This window comes from Anomalospiza imberbis, chromosome 2, assembly GCF_031753505.1.
Source record: "Anomalospiza imberbis isolate Cuckoo-Finch-1a 21T00152 chromosome 2, ASM3175350v1, whole genome shotgun sequence".
In the NCBI taxonomy this organism is placed as follows: Eukaryota; Metazoa; Chordata; class Aves; order Passeriformes; family Viduidae; genus Anomalospiza; species Anomalospiza imberbis.
In genome coordinates, this window is record NC_089682.1 from 108,091,187 (window position 1) to 108,113,915 (window position 22,729).

General features: G+C 42.1%; 1 protein-coding gene and 1 long non-coding RNA gene across 6 annotated transcripts in view; one reads left to right on the forward strand and one right to left on the reverse strand.

Annotated features, from left to right (window-relative positions):
* Positions 1-22,729, forward strand: part of CLYBL (citramalyl-CoA lyase) — a 164,472-nt gene that overhangs the window by 95,034 nt on the left and 46,709 nt on the right. The window lies entirely within an intron of this gene.
* The window catches only part of LOC137469609 (uncharacterized), a 77,300-nt gene continuing 73,150 nt past the window's right edge, over positions 18,580-22,729 (reverse strand). The window contains exon 4 of the long non-coding RNA XR_010996611.1: positions 18,580-18,874. This is a non-coding gene — a long non-coding RNA (uncharacterized lncRNA). The remainder of the gene's footprint in view (positions 18,875-22,729) is intronic.

The following is a 22,729-nucleotide window of genomic DNA, read 5'->3' on the forward strand; positions in this document are numbered from 1 at the left end:
TTTACCAAACCGTTTAAACAATACCTCTTCACCTGGGGTTTAGTAGTGTAGCAAAACAAGGAAATGTGGTGAGATGCCGGGTAAGAGAAAAGAATTTTTGATGTCAGGTGGAGAAACAGTGTAACCATATACGTGGAAGTTGCAGATGAAGGTGAGGGTGTGTGTTGTCATGGCTAGGCTTGGGAATCTTAGCAGGTGTCAGCTGCCAAGATCCCCAAAAAAACATGATGTTTAACATCTGTATCTTTGGGTTCATCTACTATTCTTCTAGAGACCAGGTAAAAGGATCCTAGCACTCAGTGGTGGGAACTAAACTATCAGTACCTTTGCAAAGCCTCATTTCCTTCCACTGTATGAACAGGAGTCCACAATACTGACAGTGCTATGGATTCTGCTGTCCTTATTCAGATAACATTTCACATTTCATGAATTAAGGGCATTTGTGTCTAAATAAGTAACTCAGAATTAAGCCCTTAGGGAGTCTGAGTTTCTTCCTCCTGTACACCAGCATATATTGAATTGAAGGCATGTGAACTGTGCTAGTTGCGAAACAAGCATAGAACTGTCTAAAACCAGCCTTTATTTCCATCATTAATCAAACCCATGCCATGACATCCCTTTAACTTAGAGTGGAGCAATTTATCTCTGTTCACCAGGAGACAAAACACATGGATTACGATTTCCTAAAGCCTAGTTTTTACATATTCTGTGAATTACTTCTCCGAATTGTGAAAGATTGTAAAGCTGTGCTTTATACTCCAAAAGAATAAACTTTCATTGAACAAGCTGATACCCAAAATCTCTGGTTCACTGACAGTGAAGGGCATCCAGAGCCACAAATCTAATGTGCACTCATATACAGAATATGTGAGTACACAATATGCAAGTATTGAAATTTTTCTAGTCCCTTTCACAAAAGCCATAACAAACAAGGATGGAGCATTAGGAACTATATGCATTTTTTTATTCCCATCTAAACCTGCACAGCTGTGCTGGCTCCACAGTGTGCAGTAGGCTCCAAGGCATGAAAGCTCTTAATGCATCTCTATGTTACACATTGCCATGCCCAGAATTTGGGGTCCAAGCAAGAAATTATTTTACAAAGAAGTGAAAAACTTGCCAGTTGTTTTTATTATTATTATTATTATTATTATTATTATTATTATTATTATTATTATTGTGGATAAGTCAAAACATTCAGCTGCATTTGAAAAGCTGCTGTTTTGACAGTGATTTTTATAGCTGTATGGAGCATGTGCAATTGTTAGCATATCTAAATGTGCTGTCCAAAGCATAGTGTATAACTCTCCAAAAACAAGTACACATGTCTGCAAACCTGGCCTGCCACAGATTTGGATGTTAATATCAGCTGCTTTGCTGAGGTTGCTCATCTTTCTTTTTGGCTGTAATATCACAAAATGAACTGCCTTTTTGTCTATCAATAAGGAAAGTGATAAGCTGACTGTGGAGTCTGAGCAGCACTTTGCATCTTTTTGAAAGCATAAATGAAATTCTAGTTTTTTCTGCGTCTGACTAACAATTTCTGTCTTTAAGGCAGCTTGGTTGCTCTGAGATTGCTGGTTTAACTCCTGCATAACATAGTGCTGCCTACTGTGGATCACTGTAATGGCTCTTTTGCTATCCTTCTTTCACCGCAGTGCAGTAGGACTACCCTCTCCAGAACAATGTACTTACCAGTTATTTCAAGACTGGGAGAAAATAATGATAAATACTTTTCTTTATTTTGATCACAGAGCTCCAGAAGACCATAAATCCTTGTGTTGTTCCTCATTTGGGAGCAAATGGTTATAAAGATCCTGGCTGTTCATTTTAGGATGATTATAAACCATGACTTGCTCATTCTTTCCTCCTTACTTGTTACAGCCTCTTGCTAGATTGCTTAAAAATAGCTGCTCCTATGCCAGACTTAAGATAACTTTATCTTCTAAGGTTTCACAATACAATTGTGCATTAAAAGGGGATATGTGGAACAAATTGGTATTTTCTTCCAGCTTAGTCAGGTTATTTGGTTACATTTTAAGCTTTGATTCCACACAGACCAAATCTTCCACTCATTAACCAATTATTTTTAAATAGAATATTTATAGATCATAATTTAGTATGCATTTTCTTGAGAAAAAGGGCAAATTAATACATGTAAACATGGATGAATCTATTTAAATACGCTGTCCACAAAATCTTTACAATATGTAAACAACATTTGTTATGCCTTGGAGATAACATATGATTGGACTCACGAGACCCTGTTTATCCTACCAAACAGTTTCTTTTATAACTTCAAAGGGAATTTTATATATTTATGGCAATAGCAGGGTGTTAAGTGCAGCTAGACAGAAATTATACCTCAGCTATTTAGTTAATGCCAGTAGGGATTAAATTAGATTTTATAGCTGTTAGTAGAAGTCTGTTTTGTAGCTAACAAGTGGGATTTTTAAATCCTGGAAAGCATAATCCTATTATAAAACTGGCAGCTGAATTAACATTATCTAGGAAGCAAGTCTTCACGGATTAACATTTTTTGACATTAACAAAGAAAAGCTAATGCTACAGGGATATTAGATGCTTTTCCCAAAAGTAGGGGAAAAAAGAAAGTGAATATAGGACAAGATAAATGGCACAAATAGTGCAGGAGGGAAAAATGGAGTGAAATATGCATGAGGTGAAATCTGGGAGTGGTCATGTTCTGCCTCAAATACAAAGGAAATATACTGAGCAGGAAGAGATACCACAATGGATAATTCATATATCACCCACACACTGATTTGAACGTGCCTTGTGACTAATTCTCAGTTATCCAAATGAGCATGGGAAACCCACAGAGGTCTTCTCCTGTCCTGGGAGGCTGTCTCTGCATTCCAGCTGTAGGAAGACTGACAGCATTGCAGAAGGAACACTCATCCCTTTACTGAAAGGCCCATCAAGCTGTTCCACAGAGACCCTGATGAAGTTCTTCTTACACACTTTGAAGAACAGTTTTGGGACAGTTCTGTAGGCAGTAGAACAGGGGATGAGTGGGACAATGAACTTGCTGGTCCAATGAACTTGCAATACATGGACTGAATAGATATAAGGGTATGTACCATGTCATATTTCAATTTAAAAAAATCTTTGTCCACATCCTAGTTGCAGAATAAAGCTTTTATTACTCAAAAGTGTGAGTTATGCATCTCCTGTAAATTATTTTAAAGGTTCTATGGTTAGAATCTGAGGCTTTACTTAATCACAGTTGCAGCATTGAAATAATTAAATTAGTAATCTTCTTTGTGGAGGGCTAAGAAGTATCCACTTAATAAACTTACGTCACAAAAACATGGCAAACAATTTCTTCTAGATTTTGCAACATCACATTCAGTGTTGTTGACCCCGTACAGATTTTATGGTAATTTCTTTTGACTTCCATCTTGTCTCATAAATTTCTTCTTTCTTATCAAACAGAGAATTTCAATAATTACAAATGAGAGTGGGAAATATCTAAGTGGCCAAACTATCTATCCTCCTCTGAAGGTGGTGCCATGAGGAAGAACCTTGGAACCATTATTTCAGTGGGAAAACACATATCATTTGGCATCAACAGGACCAAGATTTATACCCTGTTGTGTGCATTTTGCACCGATGATAATGAACCCTACTAGGAATGGGAAATAGTTGTTCACCCTCTGTTGTGGCTCTTTTTCAAAAATCTGTCCTCCAAATGTGTTCTTTTATTCCATATGCAACAGATCGTAAGCCTGGTGCTTTAAAGCACACAGGGATCTTTTAGCCATTGCCACAGCCCTCTGAGGCGCCGAGAACATTCAGACAAATGGGAGTACAACGTGCCTGTGATTTCTTACCTCAGGAAGGACATGAACTTGATGTCTCCTGGGAGCACAAGGTCTTTGATAAAGTATCTGTCTTTCCTTCCCCCTTAAGTAATGAGCAATGCTATGGCATTTTGTTTCCAGGTTTACTGTCAGAGTTGGAAGGTATACAGACTTGGCCCATAAAGACAGGTTGTTTTTAAAATGTTCGTCTATCTCCTCAGCTTGTGTCAATGGGCTTAACTCTTCATTTTTCATATGGAAACAGCTGTCAAATGAGAAATAAAGAAAGGTTATGTGGAATGAGACTGTTATATGATCAGGGAGTTGCAGCCACATCACCTGACTGAATACTCATCATCTGCCTTCAGTCTCTGGAAGAGAGAGATGGAGATGCAAGGGAGCAATTGGCTTACTGAGCAGAAGACCCTTCCTCCAGATGATCCTATGCCTGCCAGGATGGGATCCTGTGGTTGCTGCCTGACTATCTAAGAGGTCATTGAATGGGGAGGGAGGGATGAAGGATGCTTGGCTCTGCCACCCAGCACTCTTGCATCTGAATTTGTGTTTTTCTGGAGTAGATGCTTTGTAGAAGCTCCTTCAGGGCCAACATGTGGAAAACAACAGCAGCATCACCTGAGCATTGCCAGCCAGGGCACCTGACCTCAGAATCTGGCTTCATGTTGTCAAATTAGCTTATCATCCATGAGGTACTGTGGTAGCACTGAGGAGAAAAAGAAATGCCCAGAAATGTGAAGGTGGGTTATGGTTTTCAGTGCTTGAGGCTGTTACAAGCAGCCCTGCACACATATGCTTTATTTTGTAGCTAGAGGTGATTCATGCACTGAGCAACTTCTGAGTAGTGCTTGATGTGAATTGACAGAAACTAGCAGAAAGAGCAACTGGCTTCTAGCCTCTGACAGCAATTCCCATTCCTGGTCATCAGACATCACCTTTTCCTACATCCACCTCTTCACTGAGCTGTGGTGCTACATAATAAAACATTGCATTGGCTTGTGCCTTCATGGGGGTGATGTTTCCTGCAGGAAACATCAGCAGCTCTTTGCCATAAGCAAGGGCTCCCAGAGACATCCACCCCCCGCCTTTTTTTTTGTGTGTGTGTGTGTTTTTGGTTTGGGTTTTTTTTTTGGTGTTTTTTTTTTCCTATGGAATTTCTGGGATTTAGTTGTGCTGCTAGCGGTGAACAGAGCCTCAGGTCTCACCTGTCAAAGCCATATAGTCTTGGAAGGCAGACTAAAGTCAAAAAATATAATAATAATAATAATAATAATAATAATAATAATAATAATGTATGTTGTGCATATTTAATGGGTAGTGGTAGGAAGTCCAGATAATGGCAGAGGCAACATCTATGAGCTGGTTGTGTCCACTGTAGCTGGAGGTAAGGAGGCTCTTTTCCAGTGTGGCCCAAGAGTTGGTAAGTGAGAAGACACGGTGTGAGGAAATGCTAGGGAAGAAAATGAGGTGCTTCTGAGGAGCAGTGGAACAAAGCAGCAGCCTCTCAGCTCAATGAATTCTTGCCTGGGGTTTCACATTGGGCTGCCCATAGGCCCTTTTTTTAGTCTCACTCTTCAAGAGAAGAGAGCTTGTGATACCTTTTAAATGGGAAGCTACACACAGGAAGTTCCCACCTTGTCACTCCGTAAGTGCTTAGTAAACTTAGAATGTGTAGTAAATCTGCTATGGCTATCAAGCCAAATTCCTTGAGTGAAGCAGAGCATTTATAGAATTGTGTCTTTTTTTCTTGTTTTACTGATGAATATATCTGGCAGGGGAAACTAGAACTTCCATTTGGGATCATTTTTCACATTAGCACATTTCCTTTGAAGTTGCTTTATGCAGCAGTGTCAGAAGCTTTCTCACATCTTGACTGCCCTCCACAGTCTCTCAACACCTCTCTCGAAGTAAGTGGCCAAAGCTGGAGATTGTATTTCAGGAGCAGCTTCACCAGTGCTGAGTAATTATCATGAAATCACAATGTCAGCTTGTTTTGTCCTGTCTTCTTCTTTACCCAAGCAGAATCAATACATAGCATGAACAATAGACTTTGTTCTTACTTCATCATACAGCTTCACAGTTTCAGGTATTTTGAAGCATCCTTAGCACTGGAACATTTCATAGTTGCCTTGAGTTAACTTTAGACAGCTGCATTCAAGAGTCCTATTCCTAGACACACTGGTGATCCCTGAATGTGCTCTTAAGTGCTTGAAAGTCTGCTTTTGTGCCTACTCAGCAATGTTTCTCTCCTCTTCTGGTGGCTTGTTGTCTCTTTCATGCCAAGGTTATCAGACATATATCTTCTCTCTGAGGCCCTTGAGCAATCAAAATTTGCCCAGCAGACTCTGACAAGAGTCACATGCAAAGCACATAAGCCATGGCCTTTTTATTTAAAAATGGCTAGGCTAGGGAAGAGGAAACAATGGTCGTGTCCATGGTGGCATGGGTAAAAGGCTTACTGAAAGCTGATGGATCAGGGTCAGAGGGGAAGCCACAATACAGGAATGTCTTGATGGTGACTGATCAAGGAGAGACTGTGGACAATATTTCTTTAAACAATTGAAGGAAATATCTCAAATTCTTTCTGATTCTCATGGAGAACTTTAACCATGATAGAATCTACTGACAGGAGCACTTGATGGGTCACAAGAAACCCAGATTTCTGGAATGCAAGAAAGACAAATTTTTGGTACAAGTGATGAGCAACTAACTAGGGGAGATGCTTTGCTGGAATCCTGAATGAAAATGAACTGTCAGTCAATGGCAGTTATGGCTGCAGGAGCTGTCAGATGCTGGAGTTTATGATCCTGAAGGCAGTGAGGAAGGCAAGGACACAAGACTTCAATAGTAGACAGAACTGATTCCACATTCAGCTTCCCCTGAAGGCAAAGGAGCTCATAAGGCCTAGTCAGACTTCAGTGACAACCTGCACAAAATGCAAAAAAAAATCATCTGAATGGTGGAAGAACAGGCAGGCATGGCAGATGGCCAGCTTGCTGAAAAAGGAACTCTTGATTTAACTCAAACAGAAGAAGGAAGCATACAGGAAATGGATGCAGGAATGGCCTACCAAGGAGGATTGTAGAAATATTACCTGGGTATGTGAGCACAGAATGAGGAAGGACAGAGACTGGCTGGAATCAGCAGGCACAGCCTGCCTGAAGGAAGATGCTGACTGGAGACAAAGGGAATAAAATCTTTTCTATGCAGGTGGTCAGACATTGTAAGAGGTTGTTCAGAGCACTTGTCTATCCTTGCTTCATGGGGGTATCCAAGCCCTGGCTGGGTGAGGCCCTTATCAGCCTGGTGCAGAGTGGGAGTTAACCCTGCTTTGAGGAGACAGATGGATAAGGTGGTCTCCTTTCCTTCCTGAAACAGATGTGTGATTGCATGATTTTCTTAGTGGTTAGAAAACTTGTCCAGGAAGCCAGGAGCACAGGCCTATTTGTCCTTATCTGTAGTGATGACAGCAGCACTTTGCTTGCTAAATAAAATTCTGGTGTTCCATCGATATGTATGCACCCCCGTGGTTGAGAGATCCTCCACCTTGCTTTAAATAACTAGATATTAACTGGGCTACAGACCAAATCTAGGCCTGAAGCTGGCTTTCTAGATTAGTGGTAAGGGTATGAACCAAAGAGAAGATAGACCTGAATTTATATCTGTGCTCCAGGGACAGCTTGTACGTTTTGGTCTATGCCTTTTTTTTTCAAGCATCACAGTGCACGTGTCCCTGTGTGGTTCTATTCCTAGTTTACTAACATAATCAAGAAGTCAGATCTTCAACAGACATGAAACTGGTACCATTGCTATACTACCAGGGAAATTTTCATTTATGCGTTTATTTCATTTATGCGTTTTCCTAATAGCCTGCCAGCTCCATGACAGCTTGTCCTTAAAGACCTTGAAACGACTCGTGCGGCTTTTACCGCTTTTCTAATTGTAACTAGAAAATTATGCATTTTACTTGTAACTGCCAAGAGCTATTTTCTCCCTCCCTCTGTACTCTTCCCTCACCTGTTGCAGTTTGATCAACAATTCAAGCCAGTTCTTCCTTTTGTTGGACGTGCCTGGATAGAGACTGAAAGGATCAGAAAAATTAAGAAATAATGTGCTTGCAGCTGCTGAATCCAGCAGCCGGTTAGTACCAGTCTGACCATCAGTGAGGTTGAGCAAGTGCTCCTCAGATCCCATTACCAGGTCAACTTACCTTACCATTAGCCTGAGAATTATCACCTCTTACTGTCCATAGCCATATATATTGTTAGCAAATTAAAGGCAAGATTTCTCAAAGTCAGAGATTAAAGGCAAGAAGCTTGCTGTCAACTTTTTTTCAACAGAAATCGGGTGTTATGCTGTTATTCCAAATTCTGTTCATCTAGAGATGTAGATATGAAATGAACAGCTGCAAGTGTGGTGTGCTTGAGCATTTTGTAGAATTAAGTCAGAGACTTTGCTGATACAAGTTTTATTTGCAAGTAAAAATTCAAAGCACTGTATCACTCAGCTGAGCTGACCCACATGTGAGGGTCTTTATGTGCAGCATGTTTTACTGATCCTTTTGTAGAAGGTGATGGAAGAGCAGGAACAGCTCAACTGGGTTAAGCACAGTAGATGGTTTAGATAGGAGCTTCTGGCTACCCTGCTGCTCTTGCACTTGATTAGCTGTTTTCAGTAATTATGCATTTCCAACAGGGGTGCAATGGTTATCACCTCTGGTAATGAGATTACTCCCATTTCATACAAGTGTAATGTTCTGCCAGTTCCCTTTTGGCACTTTACACGTTTCCGTGACTGGCTCTTTCAATGTTTGCCGAGGTTGCACAACATCTTCTCTCCTGTGGACTCATCGAACCATGCAAATGGGTTCCCCAGCATTTGTCAGTCTCATGGAAGCAACCTATAGGCCTGCCAAGGTAGCTTCACAGCACGTTCAGTAAGAAGCTTGCTTTGCAGTAACCACAGTGAACTAGTTCTGGGGTTTTTTTTTGTTGTTGTTATTGTGGCTTTTTCCCAAGCAGCTGCACCAAGCTGTCACAGAATGGGAATTACGTGTTTTTCACTTATATGAAAGCATCTCTGTAACCCATGACATAGCATCCCAAAGCATGGCTTTGCACCCCATTCACCACAGTAGGAAAGGTACCATCCTTTCATCACAATATTGAAAATCTTGAAGACTTTGCTTGGATTTCCTAAATACAGAGTACTCATTCCCCAAAGCAGTGTTAAAAATCATTATTGTCAATTATAGGACAAGCCAGAGAAGAGGACACTGATATTGCATCTGATTTAGACAAATGATTTGTCCATTCTTCTGGTGGAAATTTCTTCCCCTGGGAAATTTTAAAATGGCAATAAAGAGAGATACCCTACAAAATGAGAAGTCACTGAAGAAGGTACAAAATTGCAATACACATTTCTGGAGCATAACAAAAAAGGAAGGAGTACACAGTGAAACATTATACTGCACGGAGCTGCAGATTCCAGGCATTCTTTTTGATGGAGCCTCTGAAGGAAGTATAGAGGCTGTGTATCCCTTTTGAGGCAGCTTTACAGGTCACAGATCTGGCCTAAACAAAAGTATTTTTTTTCTAAACTACTCCTTTCATTTTCCTCCTCCTCATGTCAGGACTCCAGCAGAGTTTTGTAAGCAGTCCAAGGGCCATCCTGGCAGCATCTACCTCCCTGCCTCTGGGGACTGATTCCAGGTCATAGATCAGAGGGAAGGTATACTTCACAGAGTGCCTTGGCACAAGCATACCTCCTTTCATAGTTTTATTTTTTTTCCTTCCGGGTGTGGCATGGAAAGGGCAGCACTGTGGGCTCCCAATCAACCACCTCCTTAAAACAAACCCCATCATTACAGTATCTTTCATGCAGACATCCCAGGGTGTAAGCTGCATGGTGCAAAGAAGGGCATCTGGTTTTCACCCTGTTCTGGAAATCGAGTGAGTACATAAATGTGGGTTTTGCCAAGAAATATAAATGCCAGTGCTTGAGCAGCAGCCTTGGAGTGTGGAGACATCCTCGACTCTCCATGTGATTCCAGAAGCCATGTGACAAGTTCCTTTAATGTTTTTTGCCATTAACATTGATTCAAGATACCAAAAGATAAGCTATGAAATTCCCCTTCTGTGTGAAGCTGCCAGATTTCCTAAAAGAAAGAATCCCATCAGGAGACCAGACAACAACGCTACCTCTGCAGAAAACCTCTCCCTGTCACTTCCAGAAAAGGTCTTCCTCCTGAAGGTGCTGCTAAAACCAAGTGCTTCCAAGCAATGACATTTAGGGGAAAGGACACTGAAGGTGCCTTCTTTAAGAATGGGAAGACCTGAGACTCCCACACCAAGAGGAGGCACAACAGAGCTGCCAGAGAAAGCCTGCCACTCAAGGAAACAGTGTCCTCCCTTCCTGCTTTTCCATGTATCATTTCTTGCCCACGGCCCTTGTTTGCAACATGCTAAAATGAAACAGGGTGGTGCATTTGCTTTCTTTGGGCTTTAGAGTCAGGCTTTTGGAGGCCAGGGCCCAGCTGTGACATTAAATTGATAAGATCTACATTTCAACAGAGTAAGACATTTAATTCACCCTTGAAAAGTCAGAAGCTGTATTTATGAGAACCTGCTATTTAAGAGATGATTTGACTATGCTCTTTAATTCAATCTAATCTATTCATTCTAATTATATGCTCATTTCTTCTCTGTCTGAGAATAACGGTAATATAAAAAATAATATAAAATTTGAGGTTTTTTCAGCATTGCATGAGATCACTAAGCCAGGGTCATGTATGTGCTGTGAAGACAAAACCAGATTTTCATTGAAATGGTTTGATAAGGGACTTGCATTGTTGCAGAGGGAAACACACTTGGAAAATCTCACTATTGAACTTGTTACTTCATGTAAAGCAGTAGCTGCAATAATAAGAAAAAAAATCACATCTAATTTCCTGAAAAGGTGGGAGGTGGAGAGAATGTATTTTAATAGCAGTTGTATCATTAACTCTTTGAGATTCCAGTGTATTTCAGTGTTCTCTAAACACAGCTGTACAGTAAAAGTGCCAGTGCTGGCACAAGCAGCTTCTGAGTTCCCCGTTGTGCCAAGACTGTGACATTGCGTTCTGCTGGAGATCTCTTTGGCTTCGTTTCATGCATACCTAGCAGATTTAGCAGATTGTGAAAATGAATGTTTTCCATTCTCATGGCTGATTTTTGCATGCATCTGTTCACTCATCTAAACCTTAGTTACATGCTGCTATGAGAATGAAAGGGTATAATTTTTTCCTTGGAAATTGGGATTGTTTCATGCACCACAATTTCTGCTTAAGGATCCTGCACAGCAATTGTGAAACACTTGTCTCACTAATGTCTTAGAAAAAAATTATAGCTACAGGGATGCATTTCTCTCTCCTTCTGCATGCATATCTGGGGTTCATGTAGTAAGAATTATGTGCATAAATCAAGAGAAAAGTACTCCCCCTAGAATGGAAAATACCTGTTGGCAGGTACCAAAAGATAAATATTTAAACATGGCATTTGCATATAACATTAATAAACCCACACTGATTATGTTGCAAATTCTGTATTGTAATTCACAGTGCTTACTTCATATACCAGGTTGCAAGTTACTGCGAGTGCACAGAGTTTGCCAAATTGTTTGAATATTGTAGCTGTGCTATATTACAGGGCTTACACAGGCATTTATGTGCTGAACACTCCTCATTTTATTTTTCTTGAAAAAACATAGCCTGGCAATTAGGTTGATACAATGAGCTTGAATAGGGTTATGAAAGAAAATGGATGTATGTGACACTCCAGAATTAACAGTGTTTGCACTCTTGCTCCTTAAAAGTTATGTTTCTGGCATGTAATATTTTTATGCTGTAATTTCTCTGCATTAACCATTCTAAATAACTTTTAATATTATTTTTTTCCCATAAAGGAAGAGTTAAAATGGTTTAACCACATTCTCATAAGAGATATAGGCAAAGACAAAGGCTGATATTCAGATAGCTCTCAGCCCATCCAGCCCTTACAACATTGCTAGTAAACAGCACAAGTCTGGAGTTTTTCTTCAAAATTATTTGTGTTCTGCAGATTTGTATTGCCTTTGTTGCAGAGAGGTACTTCTCCGAGCCTTGTCCCCATGCCACCAAAATTAACATGCACCATCTGAAAGGTAAAGACAAGGATACAAAGCCAAAAAGCCATCAGCAGGAGCATTGTGCCCCACAGCACTCTTAGCACACTCGCTTCTTGTGCATCCAAAGCACCCATTAAACCTTTATATCACTCTTCAGAGACTGTAATTTCTTTTTCCATAGCATAAAGTTTACTGGTTCTTCTCTTTTCTAAGGCACCCTCTTTGCTGGGTAGTCACACAAAAGGAGCAGAACTAAAAAGTGAGTCACATTAGTCATGCTGCGTAAGGTCCAGTGAAGTGGATTTCCAATTATTGCTAATTTATTCAGGGGTAAATTGTTGCACTGCGAGGGAGCTAGCAGTAGGGGTGGGTGCAGAGCCCAGCGGGCGCCTGGTGGGGCACGCTGCGCTCAGGCTGTCATGGTTGCTGCATTTCCCAGGGCCTGGCTTCAAGCTGCAAGCACACACATGCAGAGGCCCCTCTGCCATCTCATAGAAGGACGAAGGAAAATTGGGTTTCGTTGTCCCCTTGCTCCTCTGTACTCGCTCTGGGGACCCAGACTGCACGTGGCAGCTGAGCTAGACCTGGTCACGGGAACATCTGCCCTTGGGCTGGGTCCTGCCAGAGGCTTCTGTGAGGATGGGGTGCTTCCTGCTCATCTCTGTCACCTGAACCTGTAGCAGTACAACATCCAGGGACCCAAGAGGTCTCAGGGTGAGCCTCCACTGTCACACATGCTTGGCTGCGCCCAGCCACAGAGACAAATGGAAAGTGTGGCCATCAGCAGCTGTGTGCTTTAGCTGGCATGCTGTAGTCCAGGAAGCTCCTTGTGGAACACTTCTCTCCTACCTTGTGCCCTGACACAGTGTTGCTTCTTTAGCTTTGTCATCAGCATGGGCTCCAAATCATTGCGCACCAGGCACTGCTCAGCTCTGCATTATCTTCCCTCCAACATCTACGGCTCCAGTAAGGACATGTAGGACAATTTGTATTTCATTTTCAAGACCCTGTCTTGTGCAAGCTAGTACATATGCTGTCCATGTTCTGGCAATGCAGGATAGGAAAAGTCCCCACTCATCTCATAGAGCAGCTAGTCAATGCTTTCTTACGCAACTGGAAAGCTCACGTGTGTGGGGACCTCAGCCAGCATTATCAGAGCACTGGATAAAGACACCTTCGCAATTTTTAGCTACACAGCCTTGTTGTTGAGAGCAGCTGGTTTGGTTTTAGTGGTAAGCTGTGTGTTTCTGGCTGGGTGAAGTAGCTGCCCATGGGAACCAATTCTATCTGGGCCCTTCCCCAAGGGCCACTCTCTCTGCTCTGACTAAAGGATATTTCCCAGTTGAGCTTGCCAGCCTTTCTCTGGAAAGGAGCTAGCTACTAATTTTTACAAGCTGTGTCTTAGTGAACTTTTGAGGACCTTCTAAAAAGCTGAGGATCTTTTCAATGAAGTTTAGACATGCTACTTTAAAAGTCTCATTTAGCCCATCCAAACCTCTAAGTCAAAGACAATTAAAGTATTGTTTCATAGCAATTTTCTCTGCTGAGATCACAGTGGTACTTGCAGAGCCAGAAAGGCTGTATTTTCCTTCTTAGACTAGGAAGAAATACATTGAAACAGGTGGGGTTTGGAGCTTTACAGGTTGGAATTAATCCTGCTGTCTCTTGCATTAATTTAAAATTTCCATTCTGTTAAACTCAAAGGAAAATCATGTTCCTTCAAGGAAACAAAATGCCATTAGACTTTTTACGACCCCGCATGCTAGGGGGTAGCAACAATAAGAATAACCAACCTTATTTTACCAATTCCTATTATAGTCCATGATGCTTTGCAAAACTGTCCTGCATATTTTTCATATGTGTGTGCTAATTTGTCATAGAATTACAGGTTTGGGCAGAAGGTTGTAAAGTGTTCACATTTGTGAATATTTTGTTAAACTGGAATGCTGCTGTATTCTCCACTGGTCTGATATTTTACATAATGGAGATGTAAGTTTTCTTGCCTTCCCCTTTTTTCTTTTTCCATTGTAAAATGTAAGAGCTGAGAAGCAATTAAAAATGGTGTTTTTCTTTTGGCAACTAAAAACTGTTAATAATCAGAAAGTTATGTCTGCAGCATAGATTGCTAATAAAATTCGCCTCTTCCTGCCAAAATCAGAGATTCCAATTTTCAACATCTCCCCGGTCTCTCTCTCTGCACGAGCCATTCACGCCGAACTTGCTGCACTTCTGGCTGTTTTGCTCTTGCACTCTGTCAAAAAATATTTTCTGCATCTCTAATTTCATCAAGATATGCTTGACTGCGAGTGTCAGCATCACCGAGCAGTAGTATTTAATTCAAAATTCGCTGCATCCGTGGCTGCGGCAGCTGAACAACTGAAATATCAGTGAGGAACCAGACCACCGAGGTGCCGCGGTTTGTTGGCGTGTTTGTGCAATTAGGTGGGAAACGTCACTCTTGTGTGGCTGCCCGTGCTTCAGCAGTGCTCTGTTGACCACGTAGCATCCATTTCTAGTATTTACGTCAGCAAAGGGTTATATAAAAGCTCAGGATGTAGTGGTTGTAGTGCCATAGTATGAGAAATAAAAAATTCTCTCTTTTCTTCTCCCTTAAATCATAGTAAGACATTTTTAAATAGCAGTCTGCAGTGATATTTATCTCATCATGCAATTGCCAAGGTATTTCTTACACTGAGATACAGTCAGCAGTATTCAGGCTTTGGTAGTCCTGAAGTCAGATGTGGGTAGGATGGCAAAGGTAAGAGCAAAGACTTGAAAAAACAGATGGAAAGACATGGGGTGTCTGCCTGTCTCCGAAAAATTGATTATTTTGGGGAACATCAGTCTTTTTTGAAGTAAAGCTTTAACATTTGTGTGTCCTCACTTTCACTGTTGACTGTGATCTACCTTGGACACAATGGTGTTTTACTCCTATCCTGGCTATTTTATTGTTCTTATTTTATTGCCCTGCACAGATAGTTTTTTCAGCACTATATGCTGGGAGAGGTGGGTGCCCACATTATCAAGTGAGTGACATCAAGGCATTGCACTTCTATTCAGAGTTGGCTTTGGACATGGTATTGTACAGTGATGGGTCACATGTTGGGAGCAGGCCTGGACCCTCAGAGGTGTGGGGTACAGCTGGACTGGTGTGGCCCAACATGGAAAACTGGCCAGTGAGCTCAGTTCACATTGTGTGTAAATCCAGCCATTGCTGATCTTCCCTGAATGTGTTTAGCAAGGGAATTGGGTTTAGGGGGGGATTGTTTTGAATGATGAGCTGTTCATTACATCTGTTTTCCTTGACTGCTGATGTGAAATAATTGACAGATGAAATGTGAGAGGATAATTTCATGCTTCACACCAGTGAGTCCATTTTATTTGGTACCCTTCTCACATGACTGGGGAAGACTAGTGTCATATGAATCCTTTGCCTAACTGAATGATGAATCAGCAGGTCAATGATGAGGTCATACCAAGACGTCCCGAAAAGCTTTTTATTGTTGTTTGGGTTGAATTGGGGTTTGTGTCTGAGTAGGTTTCATGATGCAGCATGCAGTTTAAATACTTTCCCCTTGGTTCAGATTTATTCCTGTTTGGCACTGCCAAGGTTTGCAACTCTCTGACGGAAACCATACTTGGTAACAGCCCTTTCTCTGGCAGGTTTAGCAGAGTCATCAGTGGTTGGTCAGACACAGACAGTGGCCAGTGCTTGCAGTCCAAGGATAAAATCTTTGACTTGGGAATGAGCAGTACTTGCATGAGGTTGTGATACCTTGTTAGGGAAAACCAGGTGCTTGGGCTCTGCCTGTATCAGGCAAGCCTAATAAATCATGGAATTTAATCAGAAGAGAAGGACCAGACACAAGAGAAACAAAATCTGTGGTAGGTTTTATCCTGGTAGATGGGCCTGAAGTATCCCTAACTGCTTGCTTTGCTTCAGATGCAACTGGCATATAGCAGAGTGCAGCCCTATGTGCTGTGAAATGAAATGACTGATCCAAACCACAGCAGGTACTCATAGTGGAAATGAGACCCTAGTCACCAGGAACAGCTCCCCAGAGCAGTCACCAGTGCTCAAAGGCTGCTACCCAGTGCAGGAGCCTGCAAAGCAAGGCAAAAGTGCAGAAATCCCCCTCCTTTCTCCACTACAGATTGGAAGTTAAGTTTTGTGTCATAATCCTGAAGCTTCATGGCGATCTATAAAATAGTATTTGTCTCATGTCTTTCAGTGGCAGTGCTTGACTCTACAAAGATAACAGCATTTCCTTCTGCTGCCCCCATGACAGAAGAGGGTGGGAGAGTCAGAGCATGGCTGCTAATGTGAGCACAACGTTGGTGACACCATCCTGGCATTTGGAGTGCTAATCCTTTCTGTATTTCTGAGGTGCCTGTCAGTAGAGTTTTCTTGATGCACCAGTGCTCTGGGAATAGAGCAGATTTCTAACTTACAGAGGGCTCTGAACAATCGCCACCTCACACACTCCTAGCACAAGATAAATAATTGCTCTACATTTGTGCATCTAACAATGGCACTATTCTTGTGGCCATTCCCAGTCCTAGTGCTTGGTCTCCCTTGCCAGCAGGTGTGGGAAGCTCAGTGAGGGTGGTCCAGCTCGGCGCACTCTGCGAGAGGGTATCCTGTGTTTCTCAATAACAGCTTCTCCAACCGGCGGATGAGCCCCAGAGGGAGTCCTAGACAGTCCTGCGCTGGGCAGAAGAAGTTGGCAGCGACACAGGGCCTCAAGGATGTCGTTCATAAAGCCGGAAAAAATCCTCTCCCGTGGTGTGGTGCTCTGTGCCAAGGCCATCATCCTTCCAGCCAAGGCGGGCTGGATGGGTCTCCCACAAGAGCCTGTCAACCCCTTTCATTAGGCAGCCAGAGGGGCTGCTGCTGAGTGATGCACGGCACCTCCTTCCACGCCATGCGTGCTTCCTGCCAGCCCGGGGAACGAGAGGCTGCGATTAGAAATCAAACTCCGGCTTTTCTGCATGACTGTGCAGGGCATATTGGTATTAGAAAACACCACTCCCCATTTATTTATTTATTTAAAATAAGCAGTTTGGGTTGTTTGTTTTTTCCTGGCATCAGTGGTTTTGTTCTCACTCCCCCCCATACCCTCCTCCAGAGGCGTGGGTTTGTGGGGGATTATTCAGGATGTGGATTTCAGGGTTTTGTCCATCTCGTTACAGCGAATGCATCACCTGCGTGACTCAGTCATTCTTTGGCTGCCTGTGGAGAGAGGCCTTCAAGAGCAGTTGCAACAATAATCCTGTCTCATTACGGCCCATGGCACTGCTGCTGTGAAAGTAGGCAAGCTAGCAGATCTCCTTCTTAGAAAATACCAGTCTAGCCGTGCGGAAAAACTACCTTCTATTACTGGGTAGTCAACACTCTACTGTGGGCATCCGTAAATGGGGTAATTTAAATCACAATAATTAAAATGAAAAAGTGATGCCATGATAGAGCAATTTCCTTTTTCTTCATCTGATATCTCTAGTGGGAAAAGAAACTGCAAAAACCTCTGTTGATAACAGAAGAAAAAATCAAAATAGCCTGCAGGTATACTAAATATTTGTAAAAAGCAGATTTACAAAATCCTCACATTTCTCTGTGTTTTTCTGGTGATCTTTTCCCCTGCATTTGGGGGAAGATGCTCAGATTGTATGCAGTCAGTGGGTCCTACTTTAAGTCACTAGCTCAGTTTGCCGCTCTTGTGGTCTGCTGGGTTTTCCAAAGCACAGCCCATTCACTGGCATTTCCTTCATACCACACATCTTCTGGTGAATACCCATCCTTCAAGTACAAGGGCTGGAATAAGTTTAGGTAAAGGTTTAGGCGATTCTCTCCATAAGAAAGAACTGTGAACTGTCACTGAAGGCTCTTCCTATGAATTCATGTCTTCATATAAATCCATCTAGGACCACTGGGAACAGCGGTTCTATTACAGCCTTTGTCTTGCTATAGCCACCGTCATGGGGCAGCATAAAGCTGCTTCTCTCAGCCCATCCTATGGCCATGGCTTCCCCAGAAGCTTTCCCTTTGCCTGCTTCCAGGCCTGGCCAAGGAGCTCCCTGGAGCTGCATGGGGTCCTCCAAATGGGGGCTTCTGGAGCTGGAGTTTGGCTCACTCACACTCCCACTGAGTAGCCAGAATGGCACTGCCGTATTTTAGAGAATTCACTGCAGGAACATCCTCCCAAACCATAGATGTCCTTGCCAAGGAAGGGTAGTCGAGCTTATGTTTTCCATAAGAAAGATGTTTCCTGAATGATTATTTTTTTTCTCTGATTCTCTGTATTAACATATTTTTTTAAGAGAAAAGATTTCTTCTCACATGTGACTGTGTATTTTAAATATAATTAAAGGGAAACTAGTCTTTTTTTCTCCCTCTAAAGAGTTGAATTTATACATTTTAATATGAAGATATTCTCAGTAGGGAGCAGGAGCCTATCATTGGCTTCTAATACAGGCAACACAAACTGCAAATCTAAAAGAAACGGCTATGGCACAGAAAGGAGGAAGCGAATTTTAGATGCAGAGGGAGAATACAAGTATTTAGACCATATCTGTAGCTATAAAGCTAGAGATAAAAGGCTTTTTCCTTTATATTTTCTTTTTATTGTTTTTTTATAGTGCAGTACAATACAAACATTACAACCTGGCTGACTCCTGCAGAGATGCCAGGCACTAGCATCGTGTCCAAAAATTAGCTTTATACATATGCTAAATTAAAGATTGGCAGCCGCAGCAGCACAAATCCCATATTGGCAGCAGTTTGCAAATCCCACGTTGGCAGTCTTCTCCACATGAAAGAAGAGAGGAAATACAAAGGGCAAAAAGCCCAAGAGTCTTTCTCTAGCAAATCGCAGCGAATGGAACACAGAAACTATCTGCAGGGAAAAAAAATCTCCAGATTACTGGAGATAAAAGAATATAGCTGAATCTGTGATGAGCTCAAACAAGAGCCCATTTACACCTTTTGGAGAAAGAGAGATTAGTAAGCAAATGTTATTTTGGTGGAAAGGGTGGGAGTCTGCTGCCAGACAGAGGACAGCATTAGCCCCTGCATGATCTGCAATCAAGGGGGCTGGATTCTTCTTCAACACTTGTACAAAGATTTCTTTAAATCTCTTTAATTTGGTTTTTGCTAAATATATTTGACCTAAAACATATAGGGTGAATTGGGTTCTCCTTTACAAATTGTATGTTTTCATTTATCTGCAGAAAAAAATTAATTGCATATTTTATGAACCAATCAAAGTTGTCATTGCTTTTAATTCATTCATCTGAACATCCATATTTTCATGTTAATTCTGTTTATAACTGTGTTCAGGGTGCATTTTACAGCAACAAGCGGTTTCTCTTACATGTATGGTTGGCAGCAGTTCTATGTAGGTCTCCTCAGTTGGTGTAGATTACTTAGCTCCTTCAACCTGCCCACCTATGTCATTTTGGCTGGTCTGCCCCCCTTCTTTTTGGACATAGATCTGGTGCACAGCATCCCCCCTGCCCTGTTGCGTTTGGCTTTCCCACCCCCTGCAGTGTGGGGCACTGGCCACCACTTCAGCTAACCTACCACGGAAGCTGTGCCATTTCCAGGACGCTGTTTGATTTTCAGCAGCTCACACAATACAGAAGCACGTGCTGGGAGAAAACAAAGACCCTATAAAGGGGATCAGAGCTGTGCTTGGAGTGTCCAGGCACAGTACCATCTCCTGTGCCATCCAGACCATGCATGGGGAGAGCCAGACTGCAGGTGGATCTGGAATTACAGAGCACCCCACTGTCTGTCCTGCAGGAGAGGGAGAGGCAGGGGCCCAGCAGCCACAGTGAGGGCTTAGCAGCAGTGCAAGAGCTGCAGGATGAGAAGGATCACATACATAGCTGATGAACACCCTTGCAAAGAGGGAACAGAACCACTGCCATGGCCACCTGGAAGCTGGTGATTGCACAGCTTTCTCTGCTACACTACCAAACATCCGTGACTGCAAAGTGAAAGCCAGCAGAGCTGTTGGCCCTCTCTTCCTGCAGGTGATGAACACACGAGTTGTCAAAGTACTCTTCACTTGCATTGGCTTTCTAGCTGCATCAAGAGATGGGATCTAAAGGCTGGACATGGGATTTAGACAAGGAGAAAGTGTTGTTGCTGTACTATTCATTAGCTGACCTCTGCTAGTCATGTTTTGGACAAAGGCCCTTACGTTTTCCACTGAGGCACTCACTGAGGCCTGGCTGTGCTCCACACTTGTGGGGGCTTTCTCTGCCAAGTCTGATTTTGCACGTTCACTCTGTGGAGTCTTTTCTCAACTCTGCAGCTCTGGTTTTGTTCCCAGGGTTTCTCTAGAGCCTGTAGGACCAGCTGTGTCCTTGAGTTGTCTGCCTTTGGCTGTGGATGCCAAGATGCTTCAAACAAGAAAAATTACCAGGTGGCACGTTCCAAGCAAATCAAAAAGCAGCTCTGTTTCACACAATGAAAGTTAGACTCATTTTCCTTTCAATAGTGTGGCAATAAACATCAGTCAAAAAGCAAGAGTATATTCATGAAATAATCCAGTCAAGGACTATTAATCACAAAGGGCCTGCCACTCATTCCAAGGATCTCTCATCCAGTGTAGGTAGAAGGAGACAGTTGTTTTCTTCTTACTCTTGGGAACAGAGAATTTTTGACAGCCTCTATGAAAGACAAATGCATCAAGACCAGCTTCCAAAATACAAGAGAGTGAGAAGAGCTTAGACTGACTTTTTGGTGATGACTCTGACCATTTGGAGGCATCACACAGACCAGAGGATGTGACTTGGACCCATGCTATTCTAGGCTGACAAATGCGCATCTTGGCTCATGCCAAGCGTATCCTTATTCCGTGATTGCATACTGTGCCTGCAGTACATTAAACCATAAGAGAAGAGTTCTGGACAGGTTTGTCTGGAAAAGCTTGCTGTGCTGGGAATCTCTTTTGTTATCTCAAGTTCAAGTTTGATTTTTATAAATTCTGAAGCATTAGATGAAGTTCAGAGGAAGATCTGTAATATGTATAGGCTTTGCTGTGTAAAATTCCTGTCTCTTACAAAATCAATATCATGTGATTCATAGCCATTAATCCTAGTGAGTAAGCCTGTGAGGAGAAAGTCCTTAGGCCATGGAAAGTTTAGGCCCTGTGTCAGGGCCTGTGTCTTCTGGGAACAGAGAATTTTTGACATCCTCTGTAAAAGATGAATGCATCAAGAGCGGCTTCCAAAATACAAGAGAGTGAGAAGATAGAGCTTAGGCTGACTTTTTGGTGACAACTCTGGCCATTTGAAGGCATCACACAGACCAGAGGATGTGACTTGGGTCCATGCTATTCTAGGCTGACAAACGTGCATGTTGGCTCATCCATCAAAGTTAAGCCACTCTCATGAATCATCATGGCCCTGCACGTAAGGAAGGGTAACCACATCCAAGGGACAGCCAGGTGGCTTTGAAAGAGTGGGAATGGAAGGGGAATAAGAAGGAATCCATGCAAAATCCATGGTTAGCTGAGGGAAGTCCAGTCATTTTTGTGCACACACACAGCCTCTGATCTGGGCCAAAGTTAACCCTTTTAGAAATTTTGAACAGCCTTCACCTGGCAGAGGGACCTTATGTTGCATCAGTGCTTCACATCATGTGGTCAAAATTATTTTTAAATCTTGGATTAGGTGCTTTAATCATTAGGCACACTTCCCCGCTGACAACAGCTTTGGTTTTTGTAACTTCTTCATAGTTCTTATCCAAAATGCTAGTGATGCTTCTCTTTTATTATGTTCAAGAACTTACCACTTTTAGTGAAGTGTTCAAATGCTTGAATTGTTTGTACATGCCTTGCATTTTGATTATAGTTAACCCAAACAATGCATATTTATCTCTTTTAATCTCTTTTTTTCACTTTGCTCCTTTTTGCTTCCATAGAAACTTATTTCTATTCATTATGGTCTTTCTGATGACAAAGTGACCAGGACTAGAAGTAAAACTGGCAGCGCTGTTGTTGCTGAGCTGTGCAGAGACGGAGATTACATGATACAGCTCCATTGGCCCTTTTTTTGATTACTGCACAGTCATATAGCACATCCCTCTCTCATTCTCATCCCTCATTAGCCACACTGCCACTTCGGCTTTGTCTTTCACACTCATGGTCTGTGGCTTTGAATTTTGATTTTATCCCTATCTCTTCTTTATTTAATTCTTGTCCTCTTGAACCACTTTTATTTCATGCTATGGCCACTAGAAATTTTTACTAGGATGATGTTCACATTTTCTCCAAGACCATCAACAAAGATGCAAATTAGGGGAAAAATCCAGCAGGAGGACCCTGAATACTTTTCTTAACTCAGTCTGATTATTTTACTGTTTATTTCAGCTTATGATCTACTTAACAATCTTTTCCAGCAATGCATCTTTTTCCCCTTGAACATTAATTTTAAGTGCTCAGATCTCAGTGGTAAAACATGTAAATTGCACTGAATAGGGGAGAAAATCTTGAGCAGTAAAATGCTGCTGCAATGCATAATTCTTGGAATTGTCCTCCTGACTCCACTGAGTTATTTTCCATCTATTATATCACAATGGCATGAGCACATATATCAAAAAGCTGAAACATGCAGAAATCATGACCATCTACTCCTCCCCCATGTCCTGTCGGTTTCTTCATCCCAGATTAGTGTCTGTTGGCTTGGGAAGCAAATAGGGAGCAGATGGACCACAAAATGAGATTCTGTAACCTTCTTAC